This window comes from Myodes glareolus, chromosome 8 (genome assembly GCF_982192425.1).
Source record: "Myodes glareolus chromosome 8, mMyoGla1.1, whole genome shotgun sequence".
NCBI lineage: Eukaryota > Metazoa > Chordata > Mammalia > Rodentia > Cricetidae > Myodes > Myodes glareolus.
In genome coordinates this window covers 44,989,292-45,011,297 of record NC_142033.1, presented here as the reverse complement: position 1 = coordinate 45,011,297, position 22,006 = coordinate 44,989,292, and positions in this window count along the sequence as shown.

The window sequence follows — 22,006 nt, the reverse complement described above, 5'->3', positions numbered from 1 at the left end:
TGAAGAACATGTAGCAAATCTCCCGGTAGTAAATTTAATTAATTATGAACTTATGAAATGGAATAATGTCAAGATACTTTCCATCTAAGAACAGTTTGAGAAGTCTCAAACATTCCAGGAAAATCCAAGTGGTTGTAGGTCAATAGACATTATAGGGCATCTGCATGCTTTTTTAAGATCTTTCTTTATTGTCACTGTAATTAAGTTTAAAATGCTGCTATAGCTTTCTGACCTAAACCATACTAAAATTTCAGAGACAGAGTAAAAGATGCACCAGATATTTTCACAATATAATGGAATCGATCCAATTTTGTTTATCTTTAAGAAGGATATATTTGAAGCATTGCACAACTATCAAAACAATGGAACACAAATAACTTTATTCAAATTTCCTGTAGAACTCAGTTATATGAATGTATGAAAATGGAAGTTACTGATTAGTTCTCCTGTTTAGGTTTCCATAGTTACAAAGAGGGTTTTCATTAATCTTTATTTTGTTTCTGAGGAAAAAAAAATCTTGTTTCTTTTGCTGTTTGAAACCAAAAACAGGCTTCTGCCCTACCCATGCTACTAACAGAATGACACAAACATCCATGAACTTCACAGTGTCTCAGCTCTCACACTTTTAAAGAAAGAGAGCATATGGCTAGGAAATTGTTTAATCAAATAAAAATTTTAAAGTTATTATTTATGTAGTTAACAAACTGTCAACTTGTGAGTTTCTTTATATATACTTTATAAATTACCTTTCCAGTTTATTCACATGACATTCAATTTAAACAAGTATGTAAAGAGACTAGATATTTCTTCCTTTTCAACTAATAGTCAGGCCACAATATTAGGTTATCTTTACATGATTATAAAATTATCTGAAAGTGCAAAGGAGTGCAACAACTAGCTAAAATGATAGATTATAAAATTTTGGTCTATTTTAAATATGAATGAACTTCTTTGTGGGACAATTCACATTCAGAAGACCTATACAGTATAAATATAAGACTTCTTTGAATACTTTTAAAAGAAATATGAATAATTTTCTGTCTTTACAATTAAAAAAATAGAAAATACATCTTATGCTTATAAATAGGTCACTAGTGTGTGGTCTTTCGTCTTTGCTTCATTTTCTTCTGGACTAAATTTTTAAATACATACAGCTCTTATCAAATGTATATTTTTGCTGTTTCTAATGGAATTTGCTGAGCACATTAGGAAGTATTTTAGGAAATCATATGGGAGAGTTACAGGAAGATCCAAACTCATAATCAGTAGAGGAAGGAAATCTGAGTCATTTTGCACAGATCTGAAAGGAAATGAATATTATTGTTTAATGCAATTTTTTTGAAAACAGAAGAGAACTGTTCAGCATTTCCATCCAAATTCTTTTTAAGAAGGAAAGCTGTGATACCACAAGCTAAATGTAAGGACTTTGTCTTTTTAGTACCAATGCATAAAATAACTTTTAAACTTTCTGGGATTGCAATACCTTCTCTGGACTCTAATACAAATACATATTCTGAGAAATTAGGCTGTAGGCTTTAATTGTTCTAGTAGCTAGATTCATAGGCTGACACTAATGAGCCCCTTGGAATACTGATAATATGTAGGCCCTGTTAAGAATAACTTGAAAATTATCATAATACATATTTGACCAATTTAGTGATATCTTAAATAAATGGGTCTTTTAATGTTATTAAATCCTAATGTTGTACAGATTTTCTTGTAACAGTCTGTACCATGAAATATAAATATGTACTTATTTCTTGTTAAATATACGTTACAAATTTAAAGGTCATTTAAATGTTTATAAATTTAAACAAGTTTGTACTCATATTCATGCATTTTTAAGCAATTTATGATATGTGTAACAAATTTTAAAAAAATATATTCTCCAAATTTTCAATATCTTTCTTTCTGAAGGTGCAAGTGAACATGCATCTTCTTATTGTTGTGTCTATGTTCATGAGAGATCAATTGTAGGTTTGATGTTATACAAATTGTGTTTTTAAATGGTTGCCTTATTCCTACCACTGGAGTAGCCCACTCACCCCTATTAACTACTGTACCTTCAAGGCCACAATTTCCCTGTGATTATTGCAGACAAAACAACTATAGTTACTTTCAGGGGATTTCAAATAAAATTTATCAGAAACCACCTTGATTACAAGACTTAACAAGTCCAAGTCCCAGGATGTGACCAATCCTTTCTGACTGCTATAATCACCACAATACAAATTCTACCCAACCAAACTTTCCATCCCAATTACCAAAATAGTAATTTATAGTCACAATACAAACAAATCTCTGTAAGACATTGTCTATATTAAGACAACTTTGGTGGAGAGACACAGCCAAATATGGCCCATACTATTCCATAAGATGAAGTCCTTGGCTGAATAAAAATTACTACACTCTTGAACTGTGAGGCCAGCATGAAATGCTTTCATTTAAGTTTCCTTGGCCATGATGCATTGGCCTAGCAGCAGAAACGTAACTAAGATGACTTTTTAGTTTTATCAGTGCCCAAGTAACTAATGCAGAATTGAATCAAATCCACTTCAAGTTTGATGGAAGATAAATTATTCAATGAGTTTTTTTTTGTTGGTTTGCTTTCCAGAAGCAGCGAAATATAGTCAGAAACAAAGGAATCTAGAATGTTACTCATCAATAGATCCACTATGTAAGAATTTTTCTTAGTAAGTTGAGGTTTATATATTTTCAACAACTTAGAAGTCTTTTAAAATCAGTAACTCATGTGAAGCGTCTTTAACTCTTCAAGATACTATGGGCAGAAACAGACTTACTGTAAGGGAGTAGGGGCTTATAAATCACTGGAAAGATAGAGAACAAAACCCAGTAACATCCCTGTGGCTATCAGTGGTCAAGAAACAGGAATCAACACAGAAGAAGACATTAACTGTAGTAAGCCACCTTTTGGAGTGACTTCTGTTGCGATCCTAGCCACGGCAGGTTTGTACATCCAGTTTAGGGGAGTGAGGATTAGAAATGTTAGGTAGGAGGAACAGAAATAGGAAAGAAACACAGAGACACAGGATACTATCCGAAGGACAGCTCAGTAGATCCTGAATGCTAAATTTTGCCTGTGTTTATTTTCCATACATTTTTCTACCCCAATACAAAAGAGGGGAAGAATGCAAAAGACTGCTTTAACATGACACAAAGGACAACCAGAACAGTAACTTGGTTCAGTACTTGACAGATCAAGCCATTAATTCCTGAGAAAAGCATTTTATGTCTGTGGCAGTGAACACACCCTAGACCAAGTTTCCTGGAGGCAGCCACTTCCTAAGTCATGACTCTGATTTCAAAAGAAGGAACAGATGTATGCTTGAATTCTCTGACCTTTGATCAGGGTAGAGCATCTTAATGTCCAAAACACCAAGAAACCACACCTGGAGTCAGGATATCTTGTTTTGTAGCCAAACCTGCTGTCAACGACTTTGAAAGAGCAAAATCAAGCTCAAACTATTTGACGTTCTTACAAGGTGGAATAGGTTCACGTTTTTGTGTCTTCACAACTAACTAGTCAACGGAAGTATGGAGTTCACTAAAGTTGTGACACTCATCTAAGCTGCCTCTCACCCACACCACTGCAGAAAACTAACCTCTCTAGTCTTCTGTAGAAATCTAATTAGAGCAATAGCCTGGCCATGATTTATATATAGATCATAATTTGTAAATATTATGTGAAGAATTCATTTAAATTTTACTTTCCTTTAAATAAATTTTATTGTTGGTAATAACTTCAAGGATTCCCTGCCTTGTTATTTCACCCCCATCATTAAAATCCCCTGTCCTCCCATCGCCTGACAGAAGAAAACTGTTTTCTTTATAATGAATGAGCTGACACTGACGACCTAGTATCACTAATGTTTCATGGTTCAAATTATGGTTCCCTCTCAATATTATAATTTTGTTGGGTCTTTACAAATGTATAATACCATGCATCCACCATGGTATCATATATATTATATATTATATATAATGTAATATGCAACTGTTTCTCTTTCCTCAAAGTTCTCCATATTCTACTTAGTTATTCTCACCATCGATTTTAGATTTTTAAATTCTTTTTAAAAGAACATAATATTTACCCATCCAATTTTTAAAGAAATAGTGATATAATTAATATAATACATGTATAATGACTTTATAGTAACATAGTATTGCTAATACTTTGCTATATACATGGCAAAAATGCATTTATTATTTCAGAGTTAATACAAGACAGGCATTTGAATTCAGTTTAGTAGGTTTTCTGTTCAGAGTTTCTTATGGGTTAAATCAAGTTGTCACCTTGTATGTGCACTCATCTGGAACAGATACTGTACAGGAATTCATTTCCAAGGCCATTTAAATTGTTGGCAAAATGTATTACCTTACAGTTCTGTGATTAATGTTGCTGGGTTTTGTGGACTATCAGCTGGAAGCTCTATTATAAACTGGAAGCTGATGTTATTTCTCACAGCTTTTCTAAAGTCCCTTGTATTGCCTTCCAAATACGGTCACTTAACTTCATCAAGGTTGCTTAGTAGATCTGATTTAAGGTCTTAATCACATTTGCAAAAGAACTTCACCTTTTTGGCATTCTGTTTAGAAAATGCCACAAGGCCTACTTGTGCTATAATGGAAGAGGCAGTATAAGGCATGGAATTTAGGGAATATATTTCCTGGGAACTACTTTTGGGCCTATTACTACAGTAAGCAATATGAGTGGGTTTTTTTTTGTGTGTGTGTGTGTGTGTGTGTGATTGGGATCATAAACTTAATAGCACAGCTTTGGGTTAGAGTTCTGGCCTTATTCATTCTTAATCTCATGACTACTAAATTCATTATATAACCTGTGAATAAGTTCAATCTCACAGAGACAACTGCATGTAATAACACTTCTAATACACTCAGTACCACATAACAGTATCATACTTGACAACATTTAATATTTTGTTAAAATTGAAAGAAATGTGATCCCTGTGTAAAAAATTATTTATCCTTTCCTCAAAGAAAAGAAATGCTGACTCACAAATAATTTAACACAAATGAGGGAAACAGAAACCAGAAACTAAACAAAAATAGATGTCTAAATTTTGATTTTTCCCAAGATGGTAATACTGAGTCCAAAGTTTTAAAAGAGAATATAATTATTCTATACTATACAGTGATTATATTGATGTAACTTTATAAGAATATTCTTGTACTCTTTCAGTCTTTGGGTACATTGGAATTAGTAACGAAAGGAAACAATTATGTCTGTGTATCTATTTGCTTGCTATTTTCTCTAGGAACTGTTTGAGATTTTTCTATTGTTTTGTCTATTTATCTGCAATAAATTTATTTCTTTCCACCTGGCTTCAGATTTCAACTGTTCAGAGTAAGCAACTAAATATTTATGAAACTTAAGCTGCAGACTTCCTTTCAAAACTGCTACAAAATTTAAAAGTGGAACTGAAAGTCGAATGATAATACAAAGAACAAATATGTTAACTTGTAGAGTTCTGGCAAGACTGAATGCAGTTTGTCACACTGTGATGTGTAAAGTCCTGTACTGAGATTATGACAGGTGTTTTTCCTCTCCTATCACTTCTCCAATCTGTTTTGAAGATGACACTAGGAAAATACTTAATGGTGACGATCTAGAAACTTTAATGTTTACTTGAGAGTCAATTTCACCCAATTGACAGCTCTCCCTTCCAGTCATCCATATGCAGTATAGGATAGGGAAAGGATATCTGATGCCTATGAGAAGCCCTTATGTCTGAGCTTTTTATTTTTCAGGACAGGGGATTCAGCTCAAAGCCATGTGCACACCAAATAACATCTCTACTATTGACCCACACCTGCAACCCTCTAGCTGATCTATTTTCTATAAGTTTTGTAATCGCTTTAGCTTAATGCCTTCAGCTCAACAAATGTATTGGTTATGGATAAAAAGAAAATTTCTGAAATGTAATTAATACTACAATTACTGTATGTGATATTAAGGTTTTAGAATCTTAGTTTTGTGTTTTCTTTTAGGTATCAAATCCACAGTCATTTTAAGAATACATTTGTTGCTGATAGGCTGCAGTGTGATCCACAAAGTTGAACACACACATGCATGAAGAAACACATGCATATCTGTACAGGTAAGAACAGGATATACACAACAGGAAATTAGTTAAAGAAAAAAAAAACAACCAACAAACCAAACAAACAATAAAAAAAAACAGATAAGAGACAGATTGTAGAAGAAGAAGCCTATAGTAAAAGTGGTATCCCACAGTCAATTGGAGAAGCAGTTGAATATGTTTGAGTGTTTGTTCAGTTGCCATGGAAAAAGAAAAGCAAGCACATAGGCTGTCAGTTATTGCTAGTAATGAAAAGGCAGGGCCATTCCAAACACAATAGCACTGCCAACTTGCTATTCCACAGTTATATTAACATCAACTATGAAAAGACTTTTTTTTGCGGTTTGTCTGAAAATATCCTCTGATAATCCTCTGCTAAAGGATTAGTTGGACGTAAGGTAGATTTTTTTCTTTTCGTTCTTCTTTCTTCCCTTCCTTCCTTCTTTCTTTCTCCCCCCAAAATTTAAGAAATTTTTCATTTCCTGGGTAAACTGTGAGCTGGAGGGGAGTATAGGGAATGGCATGGAGAATGGGAACATGAGGGTTCTTGATGGTCCAGTTGGAGGAGGGACAGACAAGGAGAAGAATGAAAGAGATATCTTGATAGAGGGTGCCATTATGGAGTTAAGAAGAAACCTGGTGTCAGGGAAACTCCCAGGAATCCAAGAGGACAACTCCAATTAAGACTTCTAGCAATAGTGGAGAGGGTACCTGAAAGGGCCTTCCCCTGTAATCAGATCAGTAACTACCCTAATTGTCATTATAGAACCTTCATCCAGTAACTGATGGAAGCAGATGCAGAGATACAGAGTCAAGTTTTATTTTTATGCTAATAATATACTATGAATGATTATAAAATTTTGGTTGTAGACATTAAACATATCATCACTAGTTCTTTGTGCAGAATCTTACTGTTCAAATTCTGTAACTGTGGTACATTTAGTTTTTCACAAGATCTCATTCCAAAATCTCTGGGGAATTGTGTTGACCCAGAAAACCGAATTTCAAAGTTAGGTGGAGCAGCCATTCAGGTATTTTTAATTATATACACTTTGTGGCTATATTTTGAAAAGAAAAAGTTATACAATTAGCAAGGGATGCTAAGATCAAAAGAATTAATTTCAATAAGAATGGAAAGATTCTAAAAGAAACAGAGCTGTCCTGAAAGGCTGCTAGTATCCCTGTTTGATCTCCTAATGCCTCTCTCTCTCTGAGTGTAGGGTTAAAGGTTTATCCCAGGTGCTTGACATCAAAGAGTTAGGGGACATCTTTCCTATCCCTTTCACCTATCTTGAGGGACAATCTGTAAAACAACACTGCTGTCCTTTGGAAATGAAGACTACGTGGAGAAACTCTGGAAACCACCAGCAGTTCAGGCATGTGAGTTGACAATCACAGAAAGGATGAATCTTAGTGAAGGTTTCTGTCATGGCGAAACCTTTTTAGGCAGCATCTTAGGCAGGAAACTTTTGTTTCATCTTGCAGTTCCATATCAGAGACCATCATCAAAGAAAATCATGGCAGGAACCTAAGGCAGGAATCTGGAAGCCAAAACTGAGACAGAGGTCATGGAGAAACACTGCCTACTGACTTGTTCCTCATGTCAGTAGAGGACATGCTCAGGCTGTTATTGTATATGCCCTGGGAACTCTCACATAGGGATGGCATTAATTAAGAAAACACACCATAGGCTTGTCTACAGGCCAATCTTCCGAGTCATTTTCTGAATCGTGTTTTTTTTCTCTCTTGTGTGTCACCCTCATATTTCAAGATCACAAAACAAAACGAAACAAGCAGAACACATCTAGGACAATCAATCTGTGAAGTTAACACACCAACACATGCTTATTACACTTTAATCTTTCCTTGCTTGATTTTCTCCAAGGCCTCATATTAATAACAATATCTTATAAAAACCAATACTGACTTTTAAAAGTCTCACAGTCTAAAAATTTAAACATATTAAATGTGTCTTTAAAACATTCAAAGTATTTTTCAAAGAACAAAGTTTCTCTAAAATATCCAAGGTCTCTTAACTGTAGGCTCATGAAAAATCACAACTCAGTTATACTCTCTTACTCCAAGAAGACACAGTTATTCTCAAACAAAGCAAAATGAAAGTTTAACCATATAAAATGTTTGCTACATGACATCTGAAATCTATTTATGATCCTCCGACCTCCAAAAGGCCTATGCCACCTCTCCGATTCCAGTCTCTACAGCACACTCTGTTTACTTCCAAGGTTCGGGTCAGCTCCCATCCATCTGCTGCTGACCTTGGAGCTCATCCCTTGGTATGACATCTCTAAGGCGTTGAGTTCTCTGCTATCAGTGCACTGCACTTTCGCTGATAGCCTCTCTGGAACTGTGGTCAGGGACTCTGGTATTGCCAGATGGTTCCAAGCCTCAACTTCTATCCATGACTCCTTCAATCCTAGGATTTCCACCTCAACCGAGGTTGCAGTTTCACTAAGGGCTTATTCTGCCTTCTCATCATAGATTCCATATCTGCCACACAGAATCAAGCCTCAGTTTCTCTCCAAAACTTCTTAACAACTTTGAGACTTACACATTACCCAGTTCTACTGTAATAATTTGGTTGGATAACTTGGAGAGAAAAAATACTTCTTTCTTGCTTGCTTTTCTTTTCTTTTCTTCTTCTTCTTCTTCTTCTTTTTTTTTTTTGATAGTGTTTCTCTGTAGCTTTGGAGCCTGTCCAGGAACCAGCTCTTGTAGACCAGTTTGGCCTTGATCTGCCTAATTCTGCTCCTTGAGTGCTTGGATTAAAGGTGTGTGTCACCAGCACCCAGCCGAGAAAATACTTCTAAAAGATTACATTTCAATAATGCTGTAATTGACACCAATTTCTCAGCTTCATCTGTTTGACTCCTTTCTTAATCACAGCTGATTTTTCAGCCATGACTGACCAGACCATGGTTCTTAATTCCAAATATAACCTGAACAGCCCTTATAATGACTTTTCCTCCCTCTGACACTTCACAAGCCAGGCTTCCGTCTTCTGCACTTCTTTCAGCACTCATCTTTCAAGCTCCTACAGAACAGTCAACTGAGCTCTGAGTGTTTAATGGATTTTCTAGCCCAATGGTTAATTTCCTTCCTAGTTCCGATGACAACAAGGTCAGTTCTGTCACAGCAATGATCGACTCTCTAGTAACAAGTCTTATCTTAGCTCATTTGTTCTTTGATGTGACAAAATACCATGACCAAGATCAATGTGGGGAAGAAAGAGCTTATTACTCCTTGTTGTTCTACATCAAGTATTTCAAAGGAAGTAAGAGCAGGAACACCAGACAGGAATCTGAACGTCAGAACTGAAGCAGAGACCATGGAGGGTGATGCTTAGCACTTTACTCTTCCTGACTGGCTCAGCCTGATTTTTCTTCATGTAGCCCACAACTACATGCCCAAGGGCAGCATCACTCACAGTGGACTTGCCCTCCTAAGTCAGTCACTTACTCAGAAATGCCTCACAGGTTTGCCTACAGGTCAGTTTGATGGAGTTATTTACCCAGCTGTGGTTCCCCCTTCTCAAATAACTGTACCTTGTGTTCAAATTATGATAAACATGGACAGAATGTATTTTTATACGGAAAGGAAATCATAAGGAAGAAAGGTAATGCCATATTCTAAAAATATCTCTTGCATCTTTGTAAGCTTTCTTTTTATTTTTACTTATTTTATATTTTTCATTTCACATACCAGTCCCAATTCCCCTTCCCTGCCCTCGTCCCACTCCCTACTTCCCCCCCATCTCACCCCCATTTACTCTTGTTGGGGAGTAAGGCCTCTCTTGGGGCATCAGTTAAGTCTGGTACCCCAAGCAGAAGCAGGACCAAGCCCCTAACCACTGTATCAAGACTGAACAACGTATTTGGCCATAGGGAATGGGCTCTAGAGGTCATTCCATACACCCAGGATAAGTCCAGGTCCACTGTCAGCCCTCACCCCCAAACAGATAAAGCCACATAACTGACACCCATGTTTAGAGGTCTAATTCGGGTCCAAGCAGATTCCCCAGCTGCCAGTCAAGAGTCCTTGAGATCCCACTAACTAGGGTCAGCTGTCTCTGTGGTGTTCCCAATCATGATCTTGTCCACTCCTTGCTAATATGATCCCTCCTTCCTCTCTTCAACTGAACTGCAAGAGTTCAGCCCAGTGCTTGGCTGTGCATCACTGCATCTGTTTCCATCAGTTAAAGGATATAGCTAGGGTAGTCATTAATTTAATTATAGGGGAAGGACAGTTGGGCACCCTCTCCACTACTGCAAGGAGTGTTATGTAGAATCATCCCTATGATTCCTGGGAATTTCCCTAACCCCATAATGGTTCCTTCCATCAAGACATTTCTTTCATTGCTCTCTCTCTCTCTGTGTCCCTTCCCTAATTCAACCGTTTGAAGTTCTCATGTTCCCATCCCTATTTCCTTATACCCCCCTCACAGTTTACCCAGGAAATCTTAACAATTTTTCTTTCCTGGGGTCCTTCATGTTTGCCCCTTTTAGGGTCTTCCTTCAACCTAACTTCTCTGGGGCTGTGGATTGTAGCCTTTTAATCCTTTGCATTACATCTAATATCTACTTATGAGTGAGTACATGTTTGTCTTTCTGTGGCTGGGTTACCTCACTCGGAATATTTTTTTTCTAGTTCCACCCATTTGCCTAAAAATTTCAAGATGTCATTGTTTTTTACTGCTGAGTGATACAAAAATTCTTTATACATTCTTTAGTTGAGGGGCATCTGTTGTTTCCAGGTTCTGGATATTACATATAATGCTGCTATTAACATATCGTGTGGTATGATTGTGAATCCTTTGGGTATATGCCCAAGATGGTATTGCTGTGTCTTGAGGTAGATTGATTCCTAATTTTCTGAGAAACAGCCATATTGAATTCCAAGAAGTGGCTATATAAGTTTTCACTTTCACCTGTAGTGGAGGAGTGTTCCACTTATTCTATATCCTCATCAGCATGAGCTGTCATCAGTGTTTTTGGTATTAGTAATTCTGACTGGAACTTCTATAGGACCTCAAAGTCAGAGATAAGAATACACCTTGATGTCACTTAAGAAAAGGTATTACTAGCATACACTGTGCTTAACTATGTGTTTAAAGGGCTTTCAAGAGGGTAATATGATGCCTCCAGATGATCCTTTACTGTACAGGACTTTTTTTTTGGCTGTAAAGGGGTTTGTTTGTTTTTCCATATGAAATGGAGTATCATTCTTTCGATGTCTGTGAAGAATTTGCTGGGGTTTTGATGGGCATTGCATTGAATCTGTAGATTGCTTTTGGTAAGATTGCCATTTTTACTATGTTGATTCAACCTTCCCAAGAGCATGGGAGATCTATCCATTTACTGGTGTCTTCTTCAATTTCTTCTTCAAAGATTTAAAGTCTTTGTCATGCAGGTCTTAAACTTGTTTGGCTGGAGTTATCCCAAGATATTTTATGTTATTTGTGGCTATTTTGAATGGTGATGTTTCTCTGATATTTTTTCTTTGCCTCTTTATCATCTGTATAAAGGCGGGTTACTGTTTCTTTTTTTTTTCAGCTAATGTTGGATCCTGCCACATTACTAAAGGTGTTTTGGGATTGTAGGAGTTCCCTGGTGGAATTTTGGGGGTCACTTATATTTGTTATAATATCATCAGCAAATAGAGAGAAACTGACCTCTTTTCCAATTCATAGTCCCTTGATCTCCTTTTGTTTTCTCATTACTCTAGCTAGAACTTCAAGTACTATATTGACTCATTATGGAGAGAGTGGACCACCATTTCTTCTTTCCGATTTCAGTGAAATTGTTTTGAGTTTCTTTCCATTTAGTTTGATGTTTTAGTTTAGCTGTTGGCTTGCTGTATATTGTCTTTCCCTGACTCCAAACTCTACCATAGAACTACAGTAATGAAAACAGCCTGGTATTGGCATAAAAACAGACAGGAGGATGAATAGAACCTAATCAAATACCCAGATATCAATCCATCCACTTATAAACATCTAAACTTGACAAAGATGCTAAAAATATAAAATGGAAAAAAGAAAGCATATTCAATAAATTGTGTTTCTGTAACTAGATATCAACATGTAGAAGAATGCAAATAGATCCATATCTATTGCAATATACAAAACTCAAGTTCAAATGTATCAAAGCCTTCATCATAAAACTAACCACACTGAACCTCACAGAATAAAGTAGGAAATACACTTGAGTACATTGGCACAGGAGAACACTTCTTTAATATAACCCTAGTAGCACAGACACTAACAGTAACAATAAATAAATGGGACCTCCTGAAACTAAGAAGCTTATGTAAGGTAAAAGACATGGTTTGCAAATCAAAACGGCACCCTACAGAATGGGAAAAGATCTTCACCAACACCACATTATACAAAGGGCTCATCTCCAAAATTTACAAAGATCTCAAGAAACTTGACATCAAAAGAACAAATAATACAATAAACAAAATGGGATTCATATGTAAACAAAGAACTCTTAGTAGATGAGTCTCAAATGGCTGGACACTGAAGGGAATGGCCAACATTCTTAGCTATCAGAGAAAAACAAATTAAAACAATTCTGAGAATCCATCTTACACCTGTTAGAATGACTAAGATCAAAAATGCAGATGACAGCTTATATTAAAGAGGATGTAGAGTAAGGTGATCGTTCCTTTATTGTTGATGGGAGTGCAAACTTTTGCAGCTGCTTTGGATATCAGTAAAGTGATTTCTCAGAAATTTAGTAAACAATCTACCTCAAGACTCAGAAATAACACTTTTGCACATATATCCAAAGGAAACTCAATCATGCCATGAGGACATGTACTTAGTTAAGTTCATAGCAGCATTATTTGTAATAGCCAGAACCTGGAAACAATCTAGATGCTCGCTGACTGAAGAATGGATAAAGAAAATGTGGTACCTTTACACGATGAGGTCCTAAAAAAGTGGTAAGAAAATGACCTCTTAAAATTTGCAGACAAATGGATAGATCTAGAAAAAACATATTGAGCATGGTAACCCAGACACAGAAATAACAATAATCAAGTTTATATGGCAAAACAAAAAACCCAGGATAGCCAAAACAATCTTATATAATAAAGGAACTTCTGGAGGCATTACCATCCCTGACTTCAAACTCTATTACAGAGCTACAGTATTGAAAACAGCTTGGTATTGGCGTAAGAACAGAGAAGTCGACCTATGGAATCGAATAGAAGACCCAGATATTAACCCACAAACCTATGAACACCTAATTTTCAACAAGGAAGCTAAAGGTATACAATGGAAGAAGGAAAGCATCTTCAACAAATGGTGCTGGCATAACTGGATGTCAACCTATAGAAGAATGAAAGTAGATTCATATCTATCACCATGCACAAAACTCAAGTCCAAATGGATTAAAGACATCAACATTAATCTGTCTACTTTGAACCTGATAGAAGAGAAAGTGGGAAGTAGTCTACAAGATATAGGCACAGGAGACTACTTCCTAAGTAGAACCCCAGTAGCACAGACAATAAGAGAATCAATGAATAAATGGGATCTACTGAAACTGAGAAGCTTCTGTAAAGCAAAGGACACTGTCAGTAAGACAAAAAGGCTACTTTCGGACTGGGAGAAGATCTTCACCAACCCCTCATCAGACAAAGGTCTGATCTCCAAAATATACAAAGAACTCAAGAAACTAGACACTAAAACTCTAATTAACCCAATTAAAAAATGGGGTACTGAACTGAACAAAGAATTCACAACAGATGAACTTCGAATGGCCAGAAGACACTTAAGGTCATGCTCAACCTCCTTAGCGATCAGGGAAATGCAAATCAAAACCACTTTGAGATACCATCTTACACCTGTCAGAATAGCTAAAGTCAAAAACACCAATGATAGCCTACGCTGGAGAGGATGTGGAGTGAGGGGAACACTCATCCATTGTTGGTGGGAATGCAAACTTGTGCACCCACTGTGGAAATCAGTGAGGCGGTTTCTGAGGAAACTGGGAGTCAATCTCCCTCAGGACCCAGCAGTTCCACTCTTGGAAATATACCCAAGAGATGCCCTATCATACTACAAAAGCATTTGTTCAACTATGTTCATAGCTGCACTATTTGTAATAGCCAGAACCGGAAACAACCTAGGTGCCCCTCAATAGAAGAATGGTTAAAAAAGGTGTGGAACATATACACATTAGAGTTTTCCTCAGCGGTAAAAAACAATGACATCTTGAATTTTGCATGCAAATGGATGGACATAGAAAATGCTTTACTGAGTGAGGTAACCCAGACCCAAAAAGAGGAATATGGTATGTACTCACTCATAAGTGGATTCTAACCATAATTAAAGGTCTTTGAGTCTATAATTCGTGATCCTAGAGAACCTAAATAAGAAGGCGAACCTAAGAAAATCATATAGTTATCCTCCTGGATATTAAAAGTAGACAAGATTGCCAGGCAAACTTGGGTGCATGGGGGATGGGGGTGGAAGTAAGGGGAGATGGTTAGGGAGAGGGGAGAGGGGGAGGATTGGGGATGGCTTGGGGGAATAGGAGGGGGGAGGGAAGAAGGATGGATATGGGAGCAGGGAAGTTTATACCTCAACTAAGGGAGCCATTTTAGGGTTTGCAAGAGACTTGATTCTGGAGGGGTTCCCAGGCCCAAGGAGAGGTCCCCAGATTGTTCCCTGGGAAGCAGAGGAGAGGGTGCCTGAACTGGCTTTGGCCCATAACCATACTGATGAATATTTTGCATGTCACCACAGAACCTTCATATGGCAAAGGATGGAGATAGAAACAGAGACACATATTGGAACTCTGGACTTAACTCCCTAGGTCCAAATGAGAAGCAGAGGGAGGAAGATCGTGAGCAAGGAAAGCAGAACCAGAGGGAACCTTCATCCGATGATGGATGGAGTTAGAGACGGAGACCCCCATTGGAGCACTGGACTGAACCCCCAATGTCCAAATGAACAGCAGAAGGAAGGAGAACATGAAAAAGGACGTCAGGACTGCGAAGGGTGCGTTCACCCACTGATACAAGGGGACTGATCGAATGAGAGTGCACCAAGGCCAGCTGGTCTGGGACTGAACAAGCATGTGATCAAACCGCATTCTCTTAATGTGGCTGAAATGGGGGCTGACTGAGAAGCCATTGACAATGGCACTGGGTCTTGATTCGTTTGCATGGACTGGCTTTTCGAAATCCTGGTCTGTTTGGATGCTCACTTTCCTGGACTTGGAGGGAGGTGGGAGGAACTTGGATTTCCCACAGGGCAGGAAACCCTGACTGCTCTTGGAATTGGGGAAGGAGGAGGAGAGGGAGTGGGGGAAGCGTGAACGGGAAGGTATTGGGAGGAGGGGAGGAAGTGGAAATTCTTTAAATAAATAAATAAGAAAAAAAAGAAATACAGACATAATATGTAATAAGTTCCTTTTAGACACAAAGCAAAGAGAAACCAGCCTACAGTCCATAACCCCAGAGAACCTAGACAGCAAAGAGGACATTAAGAGATACATACGTAGATCTACATAGGAAGAAGAAAGAGACAAAATCTTCAGAGTAAATTGGGAGCATAAGAGTCATGAGAGAGGGTAGAAGGGAAGGAAGGAAGGAAGGAAAGAAAATGGAGAAAAGTTTATAGCGCAATATAAACACTGAAAAAGAAGCAAAATTCCCCTAAAATAAACAAAGAGAGAGAGAGAGAGAGAGAGAGAGAGAGAGAGAGAGAGAGAGAGAGACCTAACCTTATCTGCCTTGGAGTTCCCATGTTATAAAAGTTTACCACATATCTAGGTGTAATGTTAAATGTAATCTTAAAGTATGTAATCTTCTCTTCCCTGATTCAAAGAAGAACATGTGTATCATTTGGTAAAATCAGGAAATACAGAAATTGAAGACAACTTGTTAAGAATCTACCACATAGTTTCAAAGCAACCATTTATGAATATTGGCAGATAAAGAATGATAAATTAATATTTGCTATCTAGCTCAGTTTGGATCAGTTTGAGCCACTGAGTTAATCCCCTGTAAGCCTCTGTCAAAGATCTTTTTAATGTATTCTGTTCCATTTCAATGTCATATTTTACAAGGTATTAAACAAATACCTTTTTTTCTTACAGACAGACACACAAAGATAGAGATAGAATGACAAAGACACAGGAACATGAAGATTCTCAAGATGGCCTTTAAGGCCTGAACAGACTCGTGCAACCAACAGAGGAAAAAAAAAACACGGAGAGCATGAAGCAGAGAATTCAAATCTGAACTGGTTAAATGACTTCAAGTGGAAATGCTTTTATTGCTTTCATCAATGTGACACCCATCCATTATTGTTGACTCAGAGCTAAACACTAATACATTGTAAACCACATAAGGAAAGGTAAGGAGTCTTAGTAACCTCCAGGAAAAACTTGCCAAGTTCTCATTTGTGAAGAATATACTCAATATTTGGGTTATAAACCATGAAGAAATTTACAAGAAATCTCAGTTTCAATGGAAGCTAAAGTGGTTTAAGTGAAATTATTTGCAGATTCTTGTAGTCATGTCTTGTTGGCCTAATCATAGGCCTTATTTCATATTATGATCATGTAATGCTTGTCATCCCCACAAGTATAGGTCTAATCAAGTTTCATTCTTTCTAATTGCATTGTTGAGCACAGCTGCTTTTTTATTTATGCATAAGGCTTTGTGAGAGAGCAACTATGCAAATCACATTCCATATTCATCAATTACTATAAGGTAGGGAGCTTCATTCTCCTAAGAGTGTGGTCCTTCTGCTTCCTGTTAAAAGAACTTCGCCATTGTCCTTGAGCTCCCTCTGGCTCCTTACAACAGTGTCCAAAGACAAACAGATAGAGGTTCCCTCATCTAGTATTTCCTGGCATATATACTCTAACCCTTTCTGAGGTCACTTGCAATTAAGACTGTATTTCACACAACAAATTGTAGGAAGAAAATGGATACTCAAGTGAGAGTCTCTGACACTCTCCACCCTTCCATGAGGGGTTTTATCTATATATCTACTATATATCTATATCTACATACACATCTCCACCTATATCTACATCTGTGTATGCATATCATCTATCTATCTACCATATATATATACATATATATACATACACACAAACACATATATATCTATATAATAAATTGAAAATCTTTAAATCACCATGGACCACGATTTTACTGATTATACATGGTTTGGTAATTGAAAAGCCACCTTGGAAGATCAGCTTATACTCACAGAAAAATATCAGTCACTGTGACTAGTTTCTGATATCCCAACACTAGAGAGGATGGCACAGTAGAATTGAGTTCAGTCCAGTATGAGTTATATAGGAAAATCCGTGAACCAAAATAAAACATGTAAAAAATATGGAATAACGACAACAAACGTGAACAAACCCTAGAAGATAGAGCTTTACATAGATAGCTTCCCATGCTCTTTTTGTAATTGTTACAAGAAAGGTTTAAGAAGTCTTGGGCTAATGCGAGTGTCTTTGGTATCCCACTAGCCAAGTGCTAATGTGACGTGTAAAACAATTAAAACTTGGTAATCCACTGATTGATATAGTTTTAAAGAACATAGGAAAAACTGTTACTAAAACTGAGATGCCAGTTTCTATCCTTCTACAGAATATCATAATCACTAACCAACCATTTTCCCTTTATTTTTTAAGAGTATTATATTTTCTGAATTATAATATATAATCATGGAACTCTATTACTTGTGTAATAAAAATTGGTAATCTGTGCGTCTTAGAGAAATGGAATGACTCACCCAGTTGGTAAAAGTTTGTTGAGTAACTGTCAGTTGACATTCCTGTAAGACTACATCCTCTTATTCTAGGGAAACAGTTACCAACGCACAGCACTCTGCTCTGATTCTCCAGACTCTGTATTTGAACACTCAGTCTTCCATCACAGGAAGGCTGGTGATGGTACACAACTCCCATGAACAGAGTAGATGTGTGCTTCCAACACCGCACTTCAGTGTTTAGACACTGTAAGCATAGCACATTTTTTCTTCTTTGCTATCTTGAAATCCACAATGTTTGAATGAAGAGTCTCATATAGTCATTTTATAAAAATTCCTATAAATTAGCTTGTTAATCAGAGGCACACTACCGAGCTTTGAAACTGTACCCTGCTCAGGAGAATTCTCTGCTTCAGACCCATGGATGACTTCCAGTCTCCTTCAGAATAATATGTAGCCCTCTATTCTCCTAGAACACAACTGAACCTCCTTTTTATTTTTCACCCTCTCTTTATCTTACAGTATCTTGTTATCTCTTTTTGCTAACAATATATCCAGTCAGATTTTCAGCTGCCTTACTACCATATTTAATGGATTTTAAAGAAAAGAGAAGAGACAAGAAGAGATATGCCGTCCACTGAAGTTGCTGAAAGTCTATTAGTATTACAGTATTGTCGATTAGTTGATTGTAACCCATCACCTTTAATATATTGCAAATTGCTTTTTTTACTTCTTTTTTGAACTTTGACATGTTGGAAACCTTGGAAACCTTATACTTTTTTTTGAATGATGATTCTTTGTATCTTCATCTTGGGAAAAATAAATCTAAATATTTATCTCAATTACTACTCTACATCTAAAAAGGTCTTGGATAGGTGTTATAGTTAGCAACATCTGTAAACTTTTACCATATAACTGAGAAAATACTATTAATAATTCATTTTAAAGTTACATTATTAGAAAATTGTTGTACACACATACACACACATAATGAATGTTTCTGTTCAAATGAAAGTCAAGGCATGTGGGCAAAGACTTAACCATGCTGAAGTATAGATTTATAAATAATAACTCTTTAACACATAAACAGAACATAATTTCAGAAAATTTTCAAATACTTTAAAATGCATTTCTCACCTTTTTATTAATTTAAAGATATAAGGATATGTAGCTAAAGCCATATTTATTTACCAGATCTCAGACTCTAGCAACATTAATATTTTTGTATTTGACTTGTCTGGATACACTTGTTTTCCACATTTTATTCAGTAATTCTTTGTGTAAAATCAGTGATAGGTTAATGAGGTAAATATGTTGCTAAAACTTGACATTGAGGAGCTGTGTAGTAATGTAATTTCATTACTCAAATGAATCCATCAAGTGAACCATAAAAGTGAGCAGTTCCTTTGAATATAATACCAATGGAGTGCATGCTGTTTTTCAGCTTCACTGAACCAGACAACTCGCAAGACCCAATTTACCACAGAAGACCCACAGAAAGTGTCACAGCTGTGGTGACCATTGTTTGACAAAGTAAAAAGCTGAAGGCATTTGTTAATTCTGTAGACTACACTTTCAACTTCAGACCTGCTTTCTTTCTCTACTCAGCTGTGGGCTCACACTTCTCTAGAGTCTTGGGAAATATACAAATGCAATCTATGAGACAACTCTCAGCAATTAGCTCTGTATAACCTCATTTTCCCTTAGGCATCCTTGATCACATAGCCTCGTCATTCCTGTCATTTCTCCCACAGATGTTCCTTACACCAACACCTCACTAGACAAATTGCAAATCGCCACAAACATATGCCAGCATTAAGAAGCTGAAAACACATTTTGAAAGTCTGAAATTGGCTGTTATTTCCAAGTGTAATTAATTGTGCATAATAAGTTCAGGTGCCACATTTATCCAACAGGTTATCAAATGTGTACAAGTATCCAGATGCATACTGTCCTTCAATGCTCATACTCCAAAAATTATCATACTCAAATAATTTAGGAGAAAGCAAGTTTATGAAGGGAAAATCAGTGAGCCCAAGATTTCTGCTTCATCCTTGTTTCCTTTATTACTCTAAAAGTGTAAGAAATTACAAATAATTACAAAGCCCGTTCTACAGTTTTCTATGTGTCCTCTGAGGAAGGCTTAGGAGGAGAGCCAAGGAACAGTTTCCAGCTTCTGTCTCCTGTGTTCAACTGAGACAGCTTGTGGATTCCCCCATAGAACTACAGCAACAAAGACTCATCCCTGGGAATGAAAACATAACCAGATATTTTCTGTGAAAAAATTCTTAGTATTGAATGATTAGCCTTACAAAATATATTTCAGTTCATTCTCCATCTGAGTAATGTTCCTTTTACCACAGACAACCTTCTATACTAAGTATTCCAGTGCCTTGTTTCCTTTAGAGAAAAAAAAAGAGATTAAAGCTAAAATACACAAGCCAGTGTTGACATTCATGTCCTTGTGTTATTTTTCCATGCACATGATCCTTTTACATTTAGGTCATACTTTGTGCATCAAATTGTTTTGTCAAGGATGACTAAGACATCCTCTCTAAAACTGAACACCATTATTTTATGCGTTAATATATGGAATTGCCAAAGGAAATAGACCAGATATTAAATTCAAGTAACATGGAACACGAGTATAATTCAAACAGGCTGAATACAGCTATAATTCAAGAAATTATAAATACAAGGTTTATTAACAAGCTGCTTAATGAATTGTGCAGATATGATAGAATATACAAGATTGGTGTGGTAAACTAACTACCCTAATCCTGGAATGGTGAAAGAATATTTTTTTTACTCATCAAAAAGTAGTCTTGAATGAATAGAGGGCGAAGTAAAGAAGTCCAAAGAAAGAACATTCAGCCCAAGTAAAGAATCTGACAAGTAGACACAGAGAGAGCCCTGATAGATTCTCACCTCTATTCACAATCAAGTTTCTCACTGGAAATTCCAGTTAGTCAACATGTCTCATCCATCTATTTGATTAGGATGCCCGAAGGAGATGCATGAAGACAAAGTCTTGCAGGCTAAACAAGGTGCTCTGTGTGCATCCTTCCACAGTCGCATCAGGCCCTCCATGTTTCCTTCCTGCCTCATCCTCCGCACCTTCTCTTCCCTCTGTTTCTAAGCCAATACTTTTCCAACTCTGAATTTACACAAATTTTAAATTTTAGATACTAGATACTAGACCTTCTTCTCCCAGGTGACCTTATTTTAAAAACCAGAGTTTTAGGGAGTCTCCATTTCTAGCTCTGGTCTGAATATTGAGGTAAACTTCAAAGCCCTAGATTAAAACACATTTTTGAAATGACCACTAAAGTTTCAAATTTTCATTTAAAACAGGAGTGTTACTACTCTCTCTTCCCACAGAGTTGGGGTCATTGATCATCTTCATAAATTTCCCACTTCTACAAACATAAAACTCATCTGCTTACTTATTCAGCAAAAATGTAGTCTTGCATGTTTCAGGGGGTCTCTTTCATTGCAACCAGTCTTTCAGTAACTCATAATTTCTAGGTTACAGTCCTTGGTTATTACCACCTTGATAACATATCTCAGACAGCTATCAGAAATAACTACCCAACCCCCCCCCCCTCACACACACACACACACACACACACACACACACACACACACACACCCTGTTTGCCTTATGGCACTCTCAGCGTAGAATTCAAGGAAGTTCAGAGTGATCTTTGAAAATGGCAAACCACATTATTATAGACATTTCCTTGAAATTTTGAAAACTGTACGATGACTCAATTCATGATGTTTTAATGTGGTCAGACACCCAAGTGTGACTTGGTAGAGTGTTGAGCTCTTTGACCTGATATGCTATTCTCTCAATAGCTCTGTACATTTCTGTTTTACATGGCTTCTGATTGCTTTTTTCATGTTCTCATTTCTTCACTTAAATGTTGCCATTCCTGTCTGTTCTTTAACCTTTTCCTTCGATACTATCTTAAGCGCTCCTCCTCAGAAATGTCTTCCCTACTCACTCACATGATCCTGTGGCATTTACCACTTTCTTTACTTTTCTTGTCCATATATTATTTTTGTTTATTCTCAATAAAATATAAGTTCAAACATTAGATGGTAA